The sequence below is a fragment of the Eublepharis macularius genome, chromosome 10 (assembly GCF_028583425.1).
Source record: "Eublepharis macularius isolate TG4126 chromosome 10, MPM_Emac_v1.0, whole genome shotgun sequence".
NCBI lineage: Eukaryota > Metazoa > Chordata > Lepidosauria > Squamata > Eublepharidae > Eublepharis > Eublepharis macularius.
In genome coordinates, this window is record NC_072799.1 from 67,133,295 (window position 1) to 67,157,254 (window position 23,960).

At 43.8% G+C, this 23,960-nt stretch overlaps 1 protein-coding gene across 3 annotated transcripts in view; it reads left to right on the forward strand.

Moving 5' to 3' along the window:
* Positions 1–23,960, forward strand: part of PALLD (palladin, cytoskeletal associated protein) — a 275,578-nt gene that overhangs the window by 64,929 nt on the left and 186,689 nt on the right. Inside the window, exon 1 of one of the 3 annotated variants that reach the window (XM_054989778.1) lies at positions 18,966–19,028. The exons of the other annotated variants lie outside the window; for them this stretch is intronic. The gene's annotated coding sequence lies outside the window, so the exon portion shown is untranslated. Of the gene's footprint in view, positions 1–18,965; positions 19,029–23,960 lie in introns of those variants that run through there. 3 annotated transcript variants of the gene reach the window in all.

Here is a 23,960-nt window from a genome sequence, read left to right on the forward strand (position 1 = left end):
GGTTGCCACTAATCCTGTCCCTGGTAAGTTGTCCTCTTATCAGCAGACATCATAGGGGAAGTGAGTAGGCCTCTTTCCAAGGCTGTTTTGGCCTCCAAATCCACCCCTGCTGTTCCCCATGGCTTTGCTTTACAGAAACCAAGGCTTGGGAGGCTCAGCAATATTGTTGTGGTTGCCTAGGAAACTCCACAATGGTAACTGGGAGCTTAGTGGGCATTCTTTCTTAAAGCTACAGGCATTGTTTCTATTACTCAGGGGAGTTTTAATCCCCCATTGTTGTTGTTTTTAGATTTCAGATTTTTCTGCAAATCTAATCCTCCTATCTGTCCCTAAGTCTATATGCAGATGTATACAGAACTCTATGGCCTTGTTTGGAAATTGATATCTCAGTGTCAAAGATTCAATGTGGTAGTGATTTGAGTGCTGGATTGATAACAGAGCCCTGGCATCAAGTCCCCCCTTTGCCATGGAGTTTACTGGACCAGTCGCTCGCTTCATTGTCCCCTATCCCACAGAGTGTTAGTGAAAATAAGATAGCGAGGGAACCATGTACACTGACCCAAGTTCCTTGGTGGAAGGGTGGGATAAAAGTTGCAATTAATAATAATAATAAATCAGTCTGTAATAATTAAAAAATCTATAGACCCACAGGATAATAGCAGACATACGGGACACCATTCTGATCCATACAACCATGTATCACCCTTTCAAGATTAGGCATTCTTTGAGACTTTACTGTACTGACTCTCAAATGCCTGCATACCTGTCAAGAAGGCAACAAGGAAAAGAAAGCTAATGGAAAGCATGCTGAACAAAGAGTACACACAATAAGGATATCACAGGACATGTTGTAGGAAGAACGTGTGATTGGTTTACATCAATGCAAGTGCGGATGAAGCAACAGCCTTTTGTAGACACACATGGGGTTGCCAGATGGGGTCTGGCAAAATACCGGGCAATGGGGAAGGGGGCGGCGGCACTCCCCTTAAGAACAATCTTCTGGAAAGTGATGTCATTACACCAGGCTGCACAGGACTCACCTGGCCCAGTTCCGCTCTTCCCACCCTACACATATGGCAGCCACTGCTGCCAATTCTCAGGGCCAATTCTCAGGGCCAGATCTAGGGTTGCCAGTGCCCAAGGTAACCATAGTCCGGCTTTTGCTCTGTGCGTGTGCGCAATGCACGCATGCACTACCAGCACTGCATGATGATGTCGTTTCTGTGACATCATCACGCACGGCCCGGAAGCATACTGCCCGTTCAGCAAGCTGGCCACCCCAGTGCACAGTATGCTGCGGAGCTGGTGGCGGCAGTGTGGGCAGCTGAGTGGAGGGCTGGGAGGTTGACTGCGCCGTTTGCCTGCCCCGCCGATGGGGTGGCCAGCTTTCCACGCAATCCCTGTCCTGCGCACTCAGCCAGCCAGCCGCCCCATTGGTGGGACAGGCAGGCAGCCTCCCAGCCCTCCACTCAGCCGCCCGCGCTGCCACCGCCAGTTCCGGCACACTCCTGGCGGTTGGCAGCCGCACCCAGCGCCCCCTCTTTGGCAGCGCTTGGGGCAGACTTCCCCCTCTGCACCCTGTCAATCTGGCCCTGTGGCCATTTCCTGGCCAGGGACCAAAGAAGCAAGGGAGGGAGGGATGAAAGGGCTCTGGTCAGACCACTGCATGCCAAACACTGTGGACAGCCCAGCCCAGAGCAGTGGCAGTTCAAGCAGGATGCCACAGGTGGGAGGGGTCACGAGGAGCATGGGACAGGAGAGTAGGCACCCATTGGCAACCCTCCCCAGGCCATGGCGCATCTCACTCCAGTGCAAATTCGGCCCTTGGGGTTGACTGCCAAGTCAGGGAATTCCGACCAGTAGATCGCCTCTTGGCCTGTTCCACAATGGTGAGTGAGCTGGCTTCCTGTGTGCTGTGCCGCTCCCTCCCCTTCCTTGCCTTTCCCTTCCCTCCCCTCCAGCCAGCTGTCCAGTATTTTCAGGACATTTCCCCCAGACAGTTCGAGGAAATACCAGACTGTCCAGATGAAAACCAGACATATGGAAACCCTAACACACATTGTATTAGGCTGAGCAGTATTTTGTCCAGGTGAGCCTGAGCTTGTCAGAGCTCAGAAGTTAAGTAGAGTCGGCCTTGGTTAGTAATTGAATGGGAGACCTCCAACAAAGACCAGAGTTGCAGAGGCAGGCAATGGCAAACCACCTCTGTTAGTCTCTTGCCAGGAAAACCCCACCAGGGGTCGCCATAAGTCAACACTGACTTGAGGACACTGTCCACCACCACCATGTTTTTTTACAAAGAAATGGAAAAAGAGCAACTAGGAAACATATTGTCTTATGGCTTGTATGAGAGAAGGAGTTAGGAGCCAGGCTGTAATTGTTGGGAAGATTTGGTTCCTTTATCAGGTCTCATTAAGACTAGGATAATAAACCATTACTACAATCTACCATATATTTAGGATTAGTGACAGCATTTTTTTCTCTTTGTAGTAGGTATGAGTTATGAAAAATACTGTTAATTTATTCTGACAGTGTGTGATTTGTTCTCTGAATTATGTGAGGGTTCTAAATAAGCAAAAAAAATCAGTAAATGATAACGTTTTTGAAGAGGTAACGTTCAGGTTTTCTTAATGGAGAGGATTTTATGAAATCATGTGGGGTAAGCTAGTATTATAGCTACTATGGAGGAATGCTCTCAAGGCAGTGATCTTTCATAATGACGTGAATTACTTATTTGCAAGCCAAGAACTGTGTGGAATCCCTCGAGGGGGGGGAATTGGAGGGAGAGAATTGCCTCTTCTTCCTGGCTGCTGCTGCTTGCCTATGTGTTCTGACTGGTACAGACTGGGGCAGGGCGCGTCTTCGTCCTCCTAGCCACAGTCACTTGTCTGCCTTCATTCCTTCCTCAGCATTCCCCCCCCCCCCCCAGTGCAGTAGAGAAGGAGAAAGAAGCAGCGGCAGAGCCTCCACCTCAAGCACCTCCTCCCTGTCACTTACCTGCCTTCTTTCCCTGGCAAAGGCAGAGGAGAGCTATAAAGGCTGGGCAAAGAAAGAGAACGGAGCAAAGTTGTTCTTGCCTGCTTTGTTGTCCGCCTGGTTTCTTCTGTCCTTGGCAGCAGCTTCCACCACAACCCACCTTGTTCCTCCTTTCTCAGCCAATCTGCACGTTCCACTTGCCTGCCTGCCCACTCTCCCTACCTGAGGGCCAAGCTACACATGACGAATGACACTTGAACAGCAAGTGTATTTCTCCCTGTTCACTTGCCCTCCACTCAATCCACTTGCCGTTCAAGTGTCATTCGTCATGTGTAGCTTGGCCCTCAGTTTATCACTATCCAACTAAATAATGTTTGCTGGGGTTGCTTTGCAACCCCGCAAATGGCAGCAGAGAATCATGCATTGTTTTCCTTGTCTCCATGGGAGGGGGAGGTGTTTTACCTGCCTAATTTTTTTAAAGTTTGGAATTTGTTTGCCTGCCTAGGAGTTACTCCAGGTCTGCAGAAAAATCCTTCATCCCTCTACATGGCCATCTCCTCTGAATTTATAAATCCACATTCTTTTTGCCATGTTCAGAATTATATGTAAGATTTGGAAAATGTCTGAGCTTACAAAATAAAGCAGGAAAAAGAATAAAATAGCAAACTATTGAAAAACCTAATCATTATAAATCCCAGTACAGCATAAAAACAGGATTAAACATTTCGCACCCTAAAATGATTCTCATTAAAAATAAAGTTCTAAGGACATAAGCAGACTATAAAAACAATTGTAAAAGATCAACCCCTAATTAAAAGCCTGAGCAAAAAGAAATGTTTTCTCCTGCCACTTAAAAAATATACAATAGGAGCCAGGCAAGACTTAAAGGGAAGGGCATTCTACAGGCAAGGTGCCACCACTGAAAAAAATCCCCTGTCTGGTTGCCACCTTTCTCTGCAGGTGGGGGCAGAGAGAGCAGGAATTATGAGGAGGATGGTGGGCTGGACAGTATGTGACAAGGCAGTCCTTCAAGTACCCCCCAGTAAGAATCAGCACTTTGAATTGTGCCTGGAAACAGGCAGGCAGCCAGTGATATGATCCCTGCCTCTGACAGCCTGGCCGCTGCATTTTATACCAGCGGATGTTTCAGGACAGTTTTCAAAGGCAGGACCACATAGAATACATGAAAATAATCTAACCTGGACGTGATCAGCATAGCATGGATCACTGTAGTTTCCAGATCATGATTCTCAAGGAATGACATATCACCCAAAGCTGTTAAAAGGTGATATATGCATGGAGGAGTCCTGCTAAGCTTGCCAGCCTCCAGGTGGTAACAAAACATAAGAGGCTTTCCCCAGTAATAACCGTCCCAATACACAAACTGTACATGGGGGCGGGGGGGGGGGCGGAATTGACAGTTACCTGAAAAATTAGTATATACAAATGCAATTCTTTTTATAAATATTTTCACATAATTAAAGATGAAAAAATACCATTAAGATTAGTGCTCATTACACCTGATGGAGGAAACAAACAGCTCAGTCCACAGCGTCCTAGAGATCCCCCCGCCCTACAAGTCGGCTTGTTACATGTTCTATCCACTTCCTCAGGGGCCAGATGTTTCTCTACCAAAGGAACACTTTTCAAAGAATCACCACAAACAATCTCTCATGCATTCATATTCAGAGCACATCAAATACTGACCATTTTGATGTGCGCTGAATAAGAATGCACGAGAGATTGTTTGTGGTGATTCTTTGAAAAGTGTTCCTTTGGTGGAGGTCCCCTTCGGGGGACCCTTTACATCTTCGTAGTTCCACCAATCTGCAAAGAAAGAGAAAATACAATTCAAAAAGGATTATTTGAGGGTCACTATTCAACACACTTACCTGTGACTGTTGGTTCCTCTAGTCAGTGGAGGACAGCTTGTGACAAATTGTTCCCATTCCTGGATATAGAAGGTCAATTCCGGAAGTTGTTATTTGTCAATATCTTCAGTGTCTAAGTGAAATTAATACGGAACTTAGAGACTCTACCTGTAGGACGCTGTGGACTGAGCTGTTTGTTTCCTCCATCAGGTGTAATGAGCACTAATCTTAATGGTATTTTTTCATCTTTAATTATGTGAAAATAGTTATAAAAAGAATTGCATTTGTATATACTAATTTTTCAGGTGACTGTCAATTCCCCCCCGCCCCATGTATAGTTTGTGTATTGGGACAGCCTCCAGGTGGTGGCTGGAGATCTCCCGGAACTACAACTGATCTCCAGGTGACAGAGATCAGTTCACCTGGAGAAAGTGGCTGATTTGGGGGGCATTATACCATTCTGAGGCCTGTCCCCTCCCCAAACCCCGCCCTCTCCAGGCTGAACCCACCCACCCCAATCTCCAGAAATTTCCCAGCCTGAACCTGGCAACCCTAAGTCCTGCGCTTCTCACTGTAGGCCAGGATCTACCAGCATCCTCCAAGTGACAAACCTGTTGCTTTAGGGGAAGTGCAATCCCCTCCAGACATGCTGAATTTTCAGTCCTCCAACAGTTTGTTCATTGACCATAACACCTTGGCCTACTCTAGACTGAACTTCAGTTTATATCATTAATTTAGAGTTCTCTCCACAATCAAGCCCAACAGTGCAGTATGCGGTAATGATGGAGGCAAGCATCATTCACACTGCTTCAAAACTGCTTTTTGTTGTGTGTGTGTTTGTGTGTGTGATGATTGTCCTAGAAAAAGCAAAGATGATTAGCATGGCCCCTGCGCAAGAATGACTAGAAAAATCAAAAGCATGGACTTCACATGACTATGAGACACTAACTACACATTTTCACTTTAAAATGGCAATGCTGTCAGCCAGGGTTTTTTCCCCCTCTTGGAAGGCTGTTATGTTGAAAGGTGACTTATTATAGTTCCCAGCTTGCCAAGAATTGTTTTATAGAACATAAAATATTTGTTCTATTACAGCATCAAAAATATGTAAGGTACCATGTGGGAAGCGATTGAAGTTCAGTGGTGGTCCTGCTAATGGTCTACAGCCAAGGATCCACAAATTGTACACTAGAAATGCATGGAGTGCAACTACTATCAAGCAAAATTATATGAAAGCAGAACATTCCAATTAGCTACAGGTCTCCACTGTGTGCAGTGCTGTTGACACCTGGGAAAGATGGTCATTTCTTAACATGGGCCAGCATACAGCCGCGCTGGTCCCAAGCAACAGTGGGGTGTTCCAATCAGCATGGCTGGAAGTAAACAAGGCTGTGCCAGAAGTGATGAAATATCACTGGTGGGTGGGTGGGGTCAGGGGGTGGGGCCCATCCCTGCCACCCACATAGTTAACAGAGCATGGCGGGTCAGCAGAAGGAGGTCAAAGCAAAGGGCTAGAGGCTGAGGGAAGCTTGCCATACAGAAAGCAGTGAGAGGGGCCCCAAGGCCAGGGAAAGGCAAGAAGTGGAGACAAGCCTGCTGGCCAGTGCAGCAGACATCTGGAGCCTTGGGGCAGAGCGCAGGCAAGGAGGGCAAGATGAGGAAGGGGACAGAGCTGGAAGCCCTTCACTTGCCTGCTTGGAAGACAGCACAGGGGAGCTGGGCATGCTGCTCTAGGCGGATGCATAAACATGTGTAGGTGCACTTGTAAGACAAACAAGAGAAAGAAAAGAAAAACTGTCAGGGGCAGAGGGACCAAGGAAGAAGCACTAGGGAACCTGATCCGCACCAGTTGGGATCAAGGAACCCAGTATGAGGCCCTGCAGGTAAACATGACACTTAACAATACATTTTTAAGGGCGAAATGTCTCTTTGTTCTACATCACTGGGCGGGGGAGTTTGTTTTGCTTTGTAGAGCTCTAATGATAGGCGACAAATTGGATGCTGTAAAACAGGTTAATGACAACTCCATGCAGATACCTGATCTTCTTACTAAATAACTCTCCTCCCATGATTTGCCCCACCACATCAGCACCAGGTATCTGTGATTTGTTTCACCCTCCTTTGAAGGGTTACTGTCGGTAAGACAATCCTCTGGAATTACATTTTAAAGATTTTTGTTTGTTTCCAATTATGAAAGCCAATTTATCCTAGAAGTAGGTGAAACAGGGAGCCTGGTGAAACTCATCCCTCACAACCATCCATACCCCAAGCATGAACTTCGTCTATATAAAAATTGATTGATGAATACAGGAGGCTCGTTGCAGCCGAAGCATGAAGCAAGTCCTCTCTGGTACAGTCAACAGTCTCTACCAGGTGATCTATAGGGAGGCTTTTCCCCCTGGCTGACCTACACTATGGGATCTCTGCCAGACATATCTTATCTGGAAATCATTCTCATTGCAACTGTTCAAAATTACTTTCTCAAATGCAAAATGTGATAGGGTGCACATGAAAATCAATTTTAGTTCAAAATAAAAAAGATCCCAAGTGTTACATTAGCCTTCTACTAGAATATTTAATAGATGTTTTTATTCTACTAATGTAATTCTTATATGATAGTTGTCTACTCCTGGCCTTCTTTTCTATCAGATCCCTGCTTCCAAACTTACGTTTTCACATTGATGAACCTTTATTGTTAAAACAATATAAGTGTATCCAGTGTCCAACAGTTTCTTCGTGTTCTGAGGTCAGGGAGTTCCACGTGTGTTCCAATGTTCATCTGAAGTATCTATGTAGCACACTCTCTCTCTCTCTCTCTCTCTCTCTCTCTCTCTCTCTCTCTCTCTCTCTCTCTCTCTCTCTGTAGAGCACAATAAAATATTAATCTGGAATGGTCCCAAGATTGCTAGTAAATATGCCTGATATTATGCAGGTGGCTTCCTTATACCACATGCCTTAAATTCCCACTATTATTTGGGTTTAATGCCTGGAAACTAGTCTCAAATTATTCTTAAGATCTACAGTTTTTCATAACCTTTTTTAAAAAGCAGGATAGTTCTGCAGTGCAATGTAGAAATGCTTGCTTAAAATGTAGACATGCTTATATACAGGAGAGTGTGTAAAATTAAACTTTTATGGTGAGCAAAAAAGATAGAAAAATTGTTGATAAGTTATACATGGTGTCCCACAGTGTCAACTTCTGATTCCTCTGCAAGACAAAATTAGTATCTACCTCAATAGTTCTAACATTTTTTTTAAAGGGGGGGATAAATTTCAACAGTAATTGAGAACTTTCTTTTGAGGCCGCAATATGGATCGAAAGGTGGCATAGAAATGTTTTGCATACATACATTATATGGATCAGCAAATTAAGAGAGCCAGATATAGAGATGTTTTTTTTAAAATTGGCTGTTCCAGGAATTACCAAGTAGGGTGAGTTTTATATTTTTTAGCTATCAAATTTACGCAAGTGAAAAAAATTATAGCAATGCTGAAAACATCCTTTTATTGTAGAATCACTTGTCAGGTTTTCACAAGCAAGACAATGAAATATTTCAGTTCCAAAAAATGCTCGTTTCAAATGTTTGACATATATGGGCACTCTTGGGTCTGTGCATGAGCCAAAAATAAGACCACTTTTCATTGAAAACATATGGACCAGCTAACATGGAAACCAATAAAATTCTTCCATTTGTTCTCTGGCACTGCAGCTTTCAAAGAGATCCAGTTAAAATAATAAAAAGACAAATGTTGAGAAAAGGCCCTCCATTCCGTTAATGCTCTGAAATACCGTCAGTGAGATGTAAACAGAAATAACAAGGAGGGCTTTTCTTTGCTGCGACTACATTCATTATGGGGTTCTTCCTCCCCGATCTGTTTAAGATTATAATGTGATCAAAGATGTTTGAAAATTCAATCGTCTTAATTTATGTTTTATTCAGTAATTGTTCAATTTTACCATCATTAACAAATGAAAACAAATAAACAAAGAGTAAACAAGTATTATAAGTCTGAAAATGTAGTTCTTGTCTCCTTAACATAAATATAACAATGTCAACAAAGTAGTATACAATACTTACAAACTATTTAAAATTCAGTCTTGATTGAATATAATCAATATGGAATCATTTTAAGACCAATGGCTTAGTTTTAGGGCCTGAAAAATATACTTCACCTGAATTAAAACAGCACTTGATCTAAATTATTATGAGTTAGATCTAGCCAGTTTTTTAACCAATCATACCCAATTCTCCTCCCACGTGGAAAGAGATTTGACCTTGATACCAAGCTTTCTAAGAGCCAGGCTACAAGTGATGCCTTACACAGGTTGGACACTTGTCAGCTTACCTCAAGTTTTGATGGGAAATGTAGGCATCCTGGTTTTACAGCTTGGCTCTCCATAACAGCTGCAAGACCAGGATGCCTACATTTCCCATCAAAACTTGAGGGAAGCTGACAAGTGTCCAACCTGTGTCAGGCATCACTTGTAGCTTGGCTCTGAGACAGGACAGGACTTGCAAGCCATCCCTATGAGAGGCCAAGTACTCCTTACCATCAAGCCTGGGTCGACACGCAGGCAGATGGCTGGACTTTAGAAATAGTCTCACAAGGCTATTCCATACATTTTGAAAGCTACCCGCCAGAACGTTTTGTCATCTCTCCCCTATGCGAAATCTTAACTCAAGCTGTAATCCATCACCTTCTGGACATTCAAGCTGTGGAGCATGTTCCCCACAATGAAAGAGGGTGGGGGAGGCAACTCAATCTTCTTCACAGTCCCTATAGCCCACGTCCCATATGGCTTTGTCTTCATAGGCCCCAAGATCCCCACCATAGCCTTTTTAGTTGTCACAGTTGTCATGGCCCCCCCCCCCCCCCCGTTTTTCATTAAAAGCTGGTGGGACTCAACCCTATGCATTTCTGAAACAGGATCTTAATAATTTAACAAAAAACTTTTTCATTGCGGTAAATCTGTGCCTATAAACTACTGCAACCACTTTCAATACATATTTTCTATACATTTAGTACTTAGCTATCTTATTCTATATTCCACTTTTAGCTTTTGGATTTCTGACTCTCTGGAAAATGTTCTCTTAAAACTAAATTGGACTCACATTATTGGTGCAGATGCATGATTCCTCTGTGAAAGCTTACTCCAACCATATGCCTCAACTTAAACTGCCTTCGTCATGACAAGCCAGTTTCTCAAATCTTCAGTACTCAAGGGAGGACATGATAAACAGCATGGCCAGCCACAGTTTAATTTGCTTAACCTGGATAGGATACCTGTTGTCCCAACTGCAGACACACACTGGCAGCAGGAAAGGGAAAACTCCCAAGCTGTCAGAGCAGGGCAAACCACAGTTCCAACATTCAGGCACCAATTGGGCAACACTCACAGCTTCAAGTCAAAAGGGATATTCCAGAAACAAGTCCACATGAACAGGCCAAGGTCAGAGACAAGCAAATCAGTTCCAAACACAGCAGCAAGGTCTACTGACACATTGCTTCCACACAGCTACTCCCTTTTTGGCTGCTTTTAATCCTCACAGTGCTCAGCTGCTTGTGCTCAGCTGCATGCACCTGCCAGCTGTCTCAGTCCTGCTCCTCCTGCAAGCACTCATCATCACTAATGATGCTAGGCCAGTGCTGTGCTGCTAGCCTGGCACTGCACCTTTTGGCTTGGAGGGCTCTCCTAGCCCTCCTCTGATGGCACTCTCAAGGCCCTGGTGATGAGGGGGGAGAGCTGGCTGGTGCCTGGCTCCCTGTTGCTGGCCCAAGGCTGGGAAGCTTAGGGGGAGAGCTGGCTGGTGCCTGGCTCTCTTGCTGGAAAGCTGAGAGGCTGATGTGCTGTGGATCCATGTCTGATCCTTCAGAGACTGCCTCCTCCTGCAGTGCCTCTGCCACTGGCTGTGGATCTGGGTCAGGTTCACCAGCTGCCTCTCCCTCAGAAGAGTCCTCTAAGTCTCTCTGCTCTGCTGGGCCAGGTTGGTCCATGACACCAGGTTGGTCCATGACACCATGACACATGGATGTACAAACATCAGAAAGCCAGTCACAGCTAGTCACTTTCCTGCTTTGCTTATAATTTCCTTCCAGTTTATCCAAATGTTACAAAAGTGTCACTGCTGTTATTTAAAGACCTCTGTAATTGCATATTTTAAAAAGAAGGAAGGTTGTACAGCTGTACAAGTCAGAATTGATGCAACTTGCAGGAGCTTGGGACAGTCAGACAGGTCCAGAGGCTCCTCTAGGGAGATCAGGAAGAGAGCATGATGATCAGGCAAGAGCAAAGTAATAGAAATGCCTGGCAAGCAGACGTGTTCGAGTTCTCACAGAAAAGCTCACTGCACAGTTAATGGCTCCAAGAAACAACTATTGGCCAGAAGCACTCATTTCAAGGGAATTTAAGGAGGCCTGTGCTTCAGTCATGCCCATTCATTTATTTGTGTGTGTTCATAAAACCCAGTTCTTTATGAATTCTCATTACTATTGTCACTCCAAAGAAGTTCATAAATATTTATTCAAATTTTACCACTCCACTGTGGGATCCCACCACAGGGAAGTGACAACCATGTAGTTCCAATAATATATGAATCAGATCCACTGAATTCCAGATAACATAATACATTTTCCCCAATCCAACAGAAAATTTGACGTGGCATCAGTGGGCTTCCACATCCTTAACTCTATATTGATTGTGACCTATGTTTGTTTATTTGTTATACTGAAGCACTTCCGTGCTATATCAAATGATTGAGCTGTTGGTCTCAGCTGACATGGGAAATCCTATTTTTCTCTTTCAACTAACAAAGATTAAATTCAGCCCAAATGCAATATGGTAGACATCCTCTATGGCATATCTTTTAAAGCTCTGATACTGTCCATTGTGAGAACCAAACTAGATCTGACATACCACTCGGCTCGCGTCACCTGCCAGAGGAATAATGGCCGTAGGATAATTCCACCACTTCCATCCAATCAAGACCGTCAGTCTGGTCCAGCTGGATGTAAATTCTAAACTGTCAAACTGATCTCCCTTTTCTATGTTTTCCTTCCCTCTTGCTTTCCATTTGAAAAGTCCCAGGTTCAGTTCAGGGGATCCACAACTAAAAGGATTAGGAAGAAGGTTATCCTGGAGAACCTGGACAGCCACTGCCAGTCAGAATAGACAATACTGACCTTGGTAGAACAATAGTCTGGTTTAGTATAAGGCAGGTATTTGTGTTCCCTTTGGTATCTTTTTAAATCACGGGCTTGAGAGAAGAGCTTGTCTCCCTTATTGGGAGACAAATGTAAGAAAAGAAGGATATAAATATAATCAATAAATAGTATTTATTGCCTTTCCTCCCATCTTGATTTTGTATTGAAAAGCAGCCTTGGGGGCTGTAATGCAGAGAAGATGAGAGGACAGTGCTGCTTATTTTATGCATTTAAAATTGCACGTTCCAAGTGTATTTTCCACCTACTTAATTACTTACTACATTTATACCTCACCTTTCTCCCCAATGGGAACACCGAATGGCTTACATTATTCTTCTGTCTTCCCTTTTAATAATAATAATGGAGCTTATATACCACTCTTCTAGACAGATTAGTGCCCTACCCAGAGTGGTGAACAAGTTATCCCCACAATACAGCTGGGGAACTGGGGCTGAGAGGAGTGGTTTACCCAATGCCACCTACTAAGCTCATGGCAGTAGTGAGATTTGAACCAGTAGAGTGCCGAATCGCAGCCAAATCACTTAACCACTGTACTACAGCAGCTCTTTAGCCTCACACCAGCCCTGAAGGGTAGGTTATACTGAGAGAGAGTGAATACCACAAGGTCACCCAGTAAGTTTCCATGGCAGAGTGGGGATTTGAACCTTTGTCTCCCAGATCTTAGACCCAAGCTACAAGTGACGCCTTACACAGGTTGGACACTTGTCACCTTACCTCAAGTTTTGATGGGAAATGTAGGTGTCCTGGTTTTACAGCTTGGCTCTCCATTACAGCTGCAAGACCAGGATGCCTACATTTCCCATCAAAACTTGAGGGAAGCTGACAAGTGTCCAACCTGTGTCAGGCGTCACTTGTAGCTTGGCTCTATGTCTTGCACTATAACCAGTACACTGCACTGACCCTCCCCTCTAGGGGAAAAGATACAGACCCCCAGTATTTTCCCTCTTAGGGAGAAAAGCAACCTGAGAAGAGTAGTTTTTAGTTGGACAGGACTGGAGAAGAAAGAGTTAAACAGCTTCTTTCCTCCACCTGCCTTTCCTCTGCTCCAACTAGCAGCACGAAGAGGCTGCCTTTGTTTTAAAAAATTATATAGCGGAAAGAGACAGAGATATTCATGTAATGTCTAATTTGGCTTTGAATCCCATTGAAAGCACAATCACAATTAGATGGTTTGAAGTAAACGGTAAGATTTAAATCTGTCACATTTGGCACATACCTGCACACTCTGGGAATTGCACAGAAGGGAATGGGATGTGGACCATTAGTCCCTTCGACAGGAAAACAACGTGACACACACACACACCCGAAATTGGCCGGGCATGTTATAAATACTTGGAATAGGCTGTTTTACCATCTGGTCAACAAAGCAGTTCCTGGCATGCTGTGGTTTCGAGAGCTTATTTGGAATGCCACATTTTTGAACTTGAAAAAGAAGAAATGGTTTTTCTTTGTCATGGTTCCACAAACTGCACAGAAACTCTAAGGATCTTGCAGATGCGCATGTTAAATCACTCTAGCTACCAGTGTCCAGATAACGCACAGAGCAACATGATTGCTGAAGGGTCCATGTAAGTACATGGCTTCCATAGTAGGGCTGCCAGCTCCAGGTTGAAAAATTCCTGGAGATTTGGGGGGCGGATCCTGGAGAGGGCAGCACTTGGGGGGGGGCAGGGAGCTCAGCAGGGTATAATGCCTTAGAGTCCACCCTTCAAAGCAGCCATTTTCTCCAGGGAATTGATATCTATGGCCTGGAGATCAGTTTTAATTCCAGATCTCCAGTCAACACCTGGAAGGTGGCAACTCTGTTCCATAGCTGGACAGTCGTTGGACTCAACAACATGAAAGAAGTCTTATATCAAGTCTGCTAGAGGCAAGGTGCTAATGAACGGGTCACGTCCTACCATGTGGGCAAGTAACCAAGCCATGATAGTCAGTGTGGCATAGTGATTGAATTGTTGGATTAGTACCAGGAAGACCCAGGTTCACATCCCTCCTTGAAACTTATCAGGTGACCTTAGGCTGGTCATTCTTTCGAAGTCTAGTTTTCGTCACACAGTTATTGTGAAAATAAAATGGAGAAGCAGTGATCCATATATGCTGCCCTGAATTTATTCCCCCGCCCAGGGCGGGGGATCCCCAGATCCCCCCTCCCCCCACGCCCACTTACCTGGCTGGCGGGGGGGTGCTCCCTGGGGCGCGCCCTCCCCACGTGGCATGGTGCACCCCCGGGTAGGGGTGCACTCCCATGCTGTGTGAGCAGGTGGCAGCAGCAAGAACAGGCCGCTCTCACCGCCACCACTGCCACTACCACCTCTTGCCACCGTGGCCTGTGTGCCAAATGAGAGTGAGTTGTGGCGAAAGCAAGCGGCGGCGGCAATAACAAGAGTGAGTGGCCGCAGTCACAGCAAGAGCAGGCAGCAGTAAGAAGGGCCCTCTTTGACCCGGGGGCACCCTTTGACCCTGTGTGATGATGTCACTTGTGGGAGCACATGCATGCTGTGTGCGCATGCAGAGAAAAGAAGCCAGGGTAAGTACCGGCTTCCAATCTCCTGCCGGGAGACTAAAGGGGCATGAGGACCCCCAGCCGAAGGACTCCAAGTCTCTGGCAACCCTACCTGAACTCCATGAAGAAAGGGTTCAATAAAAATTCGATTTTAATAAATTGCTTGACAAGAGGGAGAAGTATTATGTTTACAATATATTCCCTCAGTGAATGGATGTGAAATTAAGGAATGGTATGAAATCACTCTAAATTTGATAATTTAGCAATTCATCAGGTTTTTTTTTTAAAGCAACAGCATAACATTCAACTTAGATATAATCTTCAGTAGCACATGGATTTTAGCCATCCAGAAAGACTAGGGATCAGTCCAGACTTTCTTCTTATTTTCTGTGTAGCATCGGGCATTTAGTATTCTTGAGCATGGCAAATTGTTCCATTCAATCTATTTCATGTGATAAAATATACTTCAAAAAAAATTGTTTCTGACACTTTCCATAGACTTGCCAAGTAAATGTATCTGTTCCTGGTTTAGCTGGCCCTGAAAGAATTTTTCTTGTGAGTACTGGGTAGAATAGTACATTATAAAGTACATTATAAAACTACCTGCTGTTTTTAATACCTTAAAAATTTTGAGGAATTCAAATTTAATTTGTTCAATCCAGTTTAGCTATAGTCTGAGCTGTTTCTCACACACTGTAGTATCCCTTCATCCAGTATAAACAGGATGACAATTTTGGCTGGTCATCTCAAAAGCTACTAACCTACACTACCAGGGAGTAGGAAATGGAATTGGATGGAACGTTTAATAACAAGCAGTCTGAAACAACGGTCTGTATGGGATTTTAATGTATGGAACCTTAGGAGGGGTTGGAGTATGAGATTCTTTCCAAAATTATGGCCATGTGAAATGTTCTTCTTCAATTTTATCTTCTGGTTTCAGCACCATCCCAGTATGGACCTATCTCCTCCAATAAGCTCTTCTCTCTCTCTTTCCTCAATACATACATTATATAACTAGCTAACCCATCAATTCCTGTTTAATTTTCCCCCTTGAGTTTCTAAAGTTAACCATCTGTAAATCTACTTATATTCTTCATGTAATATCTTTTAGCTTTTTTCATTTAAGGCTTGTTTATCTGTACTTAATTCTGGAATTCTAGTGAGTGCTTACTTATTTATTCATGTAAAATATTTATATTATACCTTATTTACTTTGACGCGAGGTAGCTAACAGTCATTCAATAACTATTGGTGAAATTCTAAGCAGAGGCCTTGGACGTGGAAGGGTCTTTCTCTGCTTAGGATTATGCTGTAACTAGAGATCAGTTCTTAAGGAAACAATATAATCATGTTTTCAGGATTTCCTCTGCAACCCGTTGAAAAAATAAAGCTGGTTCATTTCTGGACTTAGAAGGAGACAGTCTGTTCTCTCCCCCCACCCACCCTCCATTTCTCCTTACTCTTCCCAATTTATTGATGGAACATGATCCTACAGTAATTTATTGAACTGTATACAACTAGTTCTGCTGAAGAAGAATGGCTATGGAATGATTTATATACATATGTTCATTGCTGAATAACACATCATCACTCAGTGATTAGAATGGGAACTCCTGGACTGCCTCCACTGGAAAGTATTGTGGTTGTTTCACACATGTAACTCATCAGCTGAGCCTGCAGCCATCCAATGATGAGCATGAACGTCGTATATGGCAGTGCTGACAAGTGAAGGACAATGCAGCTGATTTAACCAATGTTGACTTTTCAAAAAGATCTATTCTCCAGCTTTGTGTGTAGCTAATCGGCTAAGTAATTAGTCAAATCATCCAATGGCTCCACAATTATAACATTTTTTAGGATAGTGCATGAAGAATGAGGTAAGTAGTTTAGTGGACAAATTAGCTTCCAAGTTTTGTCTGAAGGAAAACATTGACATAGATTGGCTATAGCAATGGGGATTTTTACAGACGATGTATAAACAATGATAAAAGCTCATGATTCAGGTGAAAACTTACAGCCAAATCGCAAATTATTCTTTTCATAACAGTTACAAACCAGTTTGATCATGAACTTCTCAATAAGTCCTTAATTGGTGAATTCTGAAGATGTTGAAATGATTCCAATTTATTCCCAAGAATTCCCTTCAAACAGAAGCCATACAGCTTGCAGCTGTGAACTTCCTAATGAAGAAAGTTGTGTTCTTTCTTAGCAGCAAAAATCAAGCTTTGTATGTATACTGAAGTCCACAGAGTTTGGTATGTGTAACATCCCCCCAATAAAACCATATATTCAAAGCACTTTCTTTAGGTAGTGAGCTGAAAGTATAAATACCACAGCTGTGTGGCTGTTTTTTCCTACTAGAAATCCAAACAATACTTTTCTTAGGGCCAATGAACAGTGATAGAGTAGCAAGGAAGCTTTTGAGTTCACCAGAAGTCTTCTTCAAGCTTGATACTAAGCAAAATAAGGGGGGGGGAGGGAGGGGGGAGGGAGAAAAGGTGTTGCTGGTTAAGGTTCTGCAGTAAATTTAAATTAAACAGCTTTAAAATGCAACTTGTATTACTCTTAAGATGGAATGAAAGAGGTGTTAACATAAATTTACAGTACATTCCTAAGAACATCAATTTACAGTACATTCCTTACTGGAAGTAAGCCCCGTTGAATAGATCTCTGTAAGATTCTAAGTGAATTTGCTTATGCTTGCTCAGTTAATTTAGTTAACCTGTGGCTAGTACAGAAAGATTTCAGGTTGCAGCAATTCCAGGGTGAAAGAGCAGTGGCCCTTTGAAAATATAAAACGCAGGCAGTCATTTGACTCTGATTCTAGCTCCAGTTGGAGCTAGTCAGGAACACATGCTCTTGAACATATGCATAATTTGCATAAGCAACAACAACAACTAAACCCCATAAACTTTTGATGTAGTAAGCCATCCTGAATATTGATTTTTTTCAAAAAGTGACTAGCAGCCATAGCTGTTTTACAGTAAGGAAAAGCTACATATGGATCAATGCTATTCAAAATGAAAATGTCATTGTACACTTTAAAATTTCTATAAGGAATAAGATAATAGTATATGTGCAAGAGCTATATGTGTGACAATACCAGATACATTGATGGCAGTACTTGTTTTGTCCTTTCCCTTTTCCTCTTGTACTTTTTTCACAAGATAGGAAGGAGTTATGTGCCACCATAAAGACAAATGTATTGTGGCAGCAGCTTTCTTCAGATGCCTCGGCCAGCCCATGGGCATGTCTCTAAAGTGGGTTCTCGATAATAACCCATTTTCACAAACTGCTTTGCAAAACTGGTGTTTGAATGTCTCTTTTCAGTGAGCTGACACCATACCAGTCTGCATCATGTGTTAAAAGGTGGTTTTACATGCTGTGCCTACCAGTTTTACCGAGGGAAAGGCCATAAATCTGGGAAGAGTCCCTGGACCGGTACAGACAGAAGTTGTCAGGCCGTCTGAAGATGGTACCAGACCACAAGCACAGAATAACATCCATTCGTGAACAGTTTGAATTAAGCATGTTTGATTTTGTTACCTTTACAAATTCACCTGAAATAGAATGTGGTTTGCACTGCATCCTCTCTGGGGAGGTAGAAAAGGTGCTTCTTTTGACAAGAGGCCCATGACGTGGTGGCCCATTTAACCGCCCTAGCCAGAAATCCCAGATGATGGAACTGTGGAGCGAGTATTACTGTCAGGTCACAAAGGAAACTTTCAAAGGCTGTTGTGTTGGGGAGGAGGGGAGTGACAGGCAGACAGGCTGGTCGGATAAAAGCCACATTGTGTCTCGTAATTGCCTGTTAATTGGTCGTAGACACTCCCTTTGCCCAAGCTGCCTGGGCAGATTCAGGGACTTGGCGGACGGCGATGGGAGTTACAGAGTCCGAGTCCAGCCAAGTAACTTTCCCGCAGGCTGCTCCGGCGTTTTGCTCGCCGCCTTCTCCCTGAGAGCGCAGAAGCCAGCTAAAGCGCGCGCGCGCGCCTGGGAGGCGAGCACCGCCTGAAGGGAGCCGCGGATCGCCCCGGTGGTTTCTGCCGTGTTATTTTTGGCCATCCCCGGCATTCCTCCCCGGCGCACGCCCGTCGCCTTCCCAGCCCCCAGCGCCCGCCCGCTCGGCGAGAGCGCACGCCCGAGCCGCGCTCGTCGTCCCGCGGAGCAAGAGCGAGAGCCCCGCGCTGGCCGCGCGCCAGACGCCTTCCACTCGCCTCCCGCGCTGCCAGCAGCCTTTGTTCGGGCTTGGGGCGCAGTCCGGACTCCTCGCGGGCGGGCGAGCGGCTCCCTTCGGCGGCTGGCGCGCTTCGGTGCGAGTGGCGCGGCCGTCCCTCGGCGGCGAGCTGGACTGACTGACGCAGGCAGAGCTGCAGCTAACCCCGCGGGGCCAAAGAGCAGCGGCGTCTGGGAGGGGGAGGCGGCCCGAGAGGAGCCCGCTTTCCATTCCAGCGGTAAGTGCCCGCGGTTTGCATTGCATCCAGGGACTGGACGGAGTGGGCTGTTGAAGTGCCGCGGGTGGCGGCAGAGGCGCCCCCCGACGACGTTTGTTTGGCTGCGGGTGTCTGTGCTGAGTGATGGATGCCTCAGAGCCGTTTCCCTGAAGTGTGCCTTTGTCTGTCCTTTCCCTCTGAATCGGCAAAGGAAAGAATGCGAGGATTTAGCTCCATTCAAAAGTGCCTCAAAGGGGCTTTCTGATTTGGCTCTGGGTGGTAAACTCTTTGGACTCGGGTAAAAGACACACGAGCTGCGAGCAGCTTGTACGGAAAGCAATTCCTGGAAGCATAATGAGGTTTTTTTGGTATGGCTCTACCTGGGAGGTGGGAACATTATGTCTGACCCAAGTAACGGAAACATTTGTGCGTGTCAGTAGTTCATGTAAGCAGCGAGGATATTTCTTCCCCCTCAGAACTACACTTTATGGAAACCACAAAGAGCTTTGAATGGGCCCCATTCATTCAAGCCCCCCCCTCACACACACACACACACACTCCTACTACTGAGAAGAGTGTTCAAGATTTTCTTAGGATAAAGCTAAAAAACCAATAACAAGCTCTAGGTACCAAACATGCATTGTTTTTAACAGACGGCAGATACAGCTGAAATTGGTTGTTCAGGCTTTTTTACAGTTCCTTGCCCCTCTCATCAATTTAAAAAATATCCTAGAGCAACACCCGCAGCTAAGATAACCAGTGACAGCAATCCGAATTCACCTAAAATAGTTTCAAGCCCCATTGCTTTTAATGAGAGAAAGTTAAAACACATGTTTAACTTTCCCACAAAAAGAAGTCAATGAAATTCCAAATGACTTAACTTTGGTGGGATCGTCTCTTCTAAGACTATCTATGTAAAATAGGTATAGAAAGGATCCCTTAGTTATCTCTCGTCACTTAATTAGTTCACGGTAAATAGAATTATTGCATCTGCTCTGCTTTTTGTTATTGGGGGATGGAGTAAATACTGGTTTTGCATGATGTTGAATGAGCAGTTGAAGTTTTTTTTGTAATACCTTGGATTACTAAGGTAGCTGTCCTACTTTGACAGCTAGATTACATTTATGAAATAAGAATCCCTTCTTCCTCAGAATTTCTTTGTTTTAAAATTTCTGAAGAGCAGTAAAGTTGTAACTCTGTTATCTATTTGTGCTGGCAGCCAAATACCCTTGACAAAACGACCTAATCTATGGATCCCAGTAAGAAAAATAAGTTGATCGGATTTAAACATAGATGTAAATTGGTAAACTAAGCTATAGTATTTGTAAAATGAATATATGTAAAATAAACATTGTAGTTTTACTTCCTTCCAACAGTACTTGCAGCTAAGTCCATGCAATAATTTCAGCATCTGCAGAAGCACAGAGTGAACAAGTGTTCTACTAATCTAATCAGCTGTTGGCTAATGGGGATTTTGAGTTCCCATTTAATGTGCATGGTGTTTAAGTTTCATTCTCTTTTCAACAAATTGTCGTCATTGCATTGGGAAACACATCTCCTCTTGCATGCTGTTGTTTAGTCTATTTATAAAATAGGATTTGCTCAGTTGGAACTAGAGACTACAACTACCAAAGATTCCTGGTCAGTGCTAAAATTGGAATGGGCCTTTCTGGAATTGTGCTTTCCCTCTAATGGCATAATATCCAACGGTGTTTTAAATTACTCCATTTCCAGATTTGCAGTATCGTTTCTGTATTAAGGGAAGTATGTTGCTGTACTGTCAGTCCTAATTTAATGTTTAATATGCATTGGATTTTTAAAAGCTGATGTAAAATACTGATGGAAAGGACCAGGAAGTTGCATCTAATTAAATGATCTTTGTTCTATGTAAGATTCCCCATAAATTTGCCCCCTGCCTATTTATGCAAACAACACAGCCAGCCAAGTGTATGTTAACTGGAAGGCATGAATGAACACAAAGAGCCAATCCTCCCGCAACTCCACAAAAATGAAAGCAGACAGCTTTTGATAACACAAGCTGTGGGAAGAGTTCGAGGTGTAACCAGACTCACTAACAAATTTGTCCTGGGGGACTTTTTTCTCCTGATCTAGTATATTGTGATCAGGAGTGTGCAAAATGAAACAAACGTTCTAGAAATACATCCAGAAATCATGGTTTCGTTTCATTAAAGCAGCTTCCAGAACAGTGAACCAAATCTGGGAAACCAAATTATAACAAGATCCTCCCACCATAAAAGTTTGTGTGTTTCATTTTATTTTGTTTCTTACCTCCCAGCAGCAGCCGCATCTTGTTTTCCTTAATGACATTCATCAATCAGATCTCAAGGGGAGAGACCTCTTATATTATTAATTAACTCTGACGGCAAGAAGGAGGAATGTACACAATGGCATTATGTTGGACATAATGCCATTAGAGGAAAAACATGCCTTTTTTTTGCCATCGCAACAGCATTGTCTCCCTGCCAATTGGGTTCTCACAAGGGGAGACCCCATCCTCGCTTACCAGTTTTGGAAACTTTTGGAAGGGGTAATATTCAGACTTCAGCCATAGGCTGCACTTCTAAAGACACTTCCCTGGGAGTAAACACTATTGAATAATAATGAACTTACATGTGAGTAGACCTGTTTAGGGAGTTGGAGCTTGGTTTGTTTTGCAGTGCTATCCAGCACTGGTTTATCTTCCCGTTCCCTCTCAGGGCACTTGGACAGTCAGTCACTATGAGGCAAAGTGCTGCTGGGGATGGGGTGCAAGAGGTCTGTTCAATCAATCAGTCTTGATAAAAGCCTCGGAAGACTTCAGTCATTGCCTACAACTCTAAAGACACTTCCCTGGGTGTGAGCACTATTGAATAACATAGGACTTATATCTGAGTAGACCTATTTAGGATTGCTTCCCCCCCCCCACCCCCATCCTGTGAGCCATTCACCTACTCTGCTTTTTCAAAAACAATCCTGCCTGCCCCCACAGAAAAATGAAAACTTACAGGGAAAAAACAGGTCTCTTGGGGAGGTGGGCTCAGCACCTGCCTGCACTTGGGTGATGGAGACTGGCGGAAGTTAATGTGAGAACATCCCCTCATCACGGGAACAAAGTTGCAAAGTGCAAGGAAACATGGCACCCCATGGGCAACAGCAGGATGCAAAAGTAATAATTTATTGGCACAATAGAAAAAGAAAAAAAGTATACATAAGGCAGGATTGTTTTTAATGCCGCCAACCACCAACTACCCCATTACTTCGTTGCCTGCCAGTTTCCCACCATAGTGTGCACCTGCCAGCAGTTGTCTTCTGGGGTTGTTGTTGTTGTGTATATGTATGTCTAGTGTAGTGCAGTAACTGAGGACAAACTCAGTGGATCGATAATTTAGAAGGAGGAATGTTCTGTATGATTTTGATGCTGTTAACTGCAAAAAAAAGTTGCCCCAAAGAACCTGGAAGCCCTCAGTGTAAAGGACAGGGCCAAAACCCATGATAACAACAACAAATCCCAAAAGGATTAGATCTGACCCAGCAACACCCCTTCGACATCTTGGATCTGAAAATGAAATGGATTTTTTTTCAGTACACACACCTAGTGATCTGTTTTACCCTGAGCATGAAACAAGATGAATCCATAGAGATTCTCCAAAAGTAATTTAACAGGTTATGCCACTCTCATTGTCTGTCTTGTGATAGTTATAAAGACAATCCTTAATTAAAACATCCACATTTTACAGTGCATCCTAAACAGAATAACATGCTTCAAAATCCATTATACTGTTTAGGATTGCACAGTAAATATCTGAACTCTGCAAGCCTAGTGGGTAGAAACACTTCTGGTTTACTCAGTTTGGGGCTATATTTTAGTATTGGAAATGCAGTCCCAGGTAGAGGTTTACCCTTCTATGTCCATTGAAGTAAATGGGCCTAGAGGGATGTAACTGTGTTTAGGACTGTACTGTAGATAGCTGAGCATGTTAAATGCGGCTGATAACAACTCTTGCAACCGAGGGCCACTATCTGGGACCAGATGTTATGTGCTTCCTCAGGGGTTTACAGTTGCAGTGTTTAATTATTAATTGTTTGAACACTTTACTGAAATTAACGCTCTATCTTCTTGGGGCTTGTTTCAAGAAATGCTGGTAATTTGCCTACAATGTGTCAGCTACCCATTTAGTCTAGAAATTCTAATGCATGTGTTGGCAACTTGCTTGTAGAGTTTATCCAATTTCTTTTGACCCTCCATGGATTAAGTGCTATGCCTGATGATATATTCAGCGTGCTTAGCGCACTTTTGATGGTATGCTTGGCCCACTTGAAAATAACATTACAGTTCAATGCTATCAATGGATATTTCAAACTTACGAAGGTAATGCTGCAGAAACATCTGTGGCCCAGATCCAGACGGATTTGGAAAGCTTCAGAAAAGAGCCTGTAGGAAAAAGCTGTTGGGGACAGCTGGTTATATCATCCCTGATATAAAACATTTTTGGAAGGTCGGTATCATCAAGGAAGCATAAAACATCTTGGCAGGAGCATAGAGTAAAAATTATTTTATGAGTATTGCTTGAAGGTATGTGATGGGCAATGTATAGTTTGTATTTTTCAACTTATTCTAGATGCCCACAGAGTGCTTACAACATACATGTAAAATAGAGGATGGTTCTTTTAAAATTTTGGCCAAGCTAGTACTCTGCACACTGAGGCTACTGCTATAACTGAATTTGCAGGTATGAAACCATTTCTGAATGATGTAATTGACTACTGTGTCTGCCAGCTGATTGTGGTATCTGTGTGTGTTGCAATAAAAAGAAGCCCGAACATTTTGGTCTGGCATGATGCAGCAGCTGTGGTTTGTGGTACCTTGTGGCAACTTTGCAGCAGTTTAGATACTTTCCTCCTGGGCCAATTAAGCGATGATGTCACTTTCTAAATTCAAGACCTTAACCTTGA